Source organism: Morone saxatilis, unplaced genomic scaffold, assembly GCF_004916995.1.
Source record: "Morone saxatilis isolate NCDOM2014 unplaced genomic scaffold, NCSU_SB_2.0 Contig1, whole genome shotgun sequence".
In the NCBI taxonomy this organism is placed as follows: domain Eukaryota; kingdom Metazoa; phylum Chordata; class Actinopteri; family Moronidae; genus Morone; species Morone saxatilis.
In genome coordinates this window covers 4,050,825-4,051,868 of record NW_023339651.1, presented here as the reverse complement: position 1 = coordinate 4,051,868, position 1,044 = coordinate 4,050,825, and positions in this window count along the sequence as shown.

The window sequence follows — 1,044 nt, the reverse complement described above, 5'->3', positions numbered from 1 at the left end:
ACCTCATACTACAGCTTATTTCAGTGGCAAGAGAGACAGACAGACAGACAGACAGACAGTCAGTTCCACAGGCTGTCTGTGTGCACGTGGCTTTGTAGTGAGTGTGTGTGCCCTTCTCCATAGAGAGCAACAATAATGAATAGCCCTGAATACAATCCTTGAATCCCTATTCTTCTCAATAGATGATACAGTTATAATTGTGCTGAGCTCACATTGGCATAATACACTCACAACACACACACGCACGCACGCACGCACACACGCACACACGCACACACACACAAAGAGCAATAATCCACAGTGATCTGCCACCAGGGGTTTTCCTCTCTTTGTTCATTATTGATAAGGGCGAGGCAGAGGGAGGTGTGATGGGGGGGCTGTTGAGGCATTTTTATCCTGCTTGGCCAACAGGAATCCATCCCTTTCTCTCCCTCTTCCTTCTTTTCCTCTTTCAGATCTAATGTTACTCTTCCTAATAAACATACAGACTCGCCTCGCTTCCCCAGAAAGAGTGAAATAAAGTGATGTGTGTGTGAGTGACAGCTCTCAAAGAAGAGACGGCTTCATGTCAGACAGCTTTCTTCACACAGACTGAGGGGGAATCCAGTGATTCATCGGGGGCGTTAAAGTCAGCTCATCCACTCTGTGTGTCCCCCTTTCAAGCCTGAATGTCTGTCTCTGATGAGATTATAGGCTGTAAATAAACTTTATGACCAGACGATTTCTTCCAACCAACCGTGCGATTATGATTTATATTTTGTAATTAGCAGCAACAGAAACCACAGACTGACAATCACTACTAATCACTAATCACATCTTGGCTTAGGCTTTTGGAATGACTGGAAATCAGGAGGATCAATAGAGGACTGTATGCTGGCGAGCTAAACAGCCTTTTCAAGTCAAGTCATGTGAGGGTATTGATGTGTATCCTGATTCCCGAGTGTTTTTTATTGCGATTTGCGATAATATCGTATATCGTCCCATCCTTAGTCCCGATCAAGCCCCCAGGAAGTGTGCCAGGCTTTGAAGCCAGTTTGACATAGT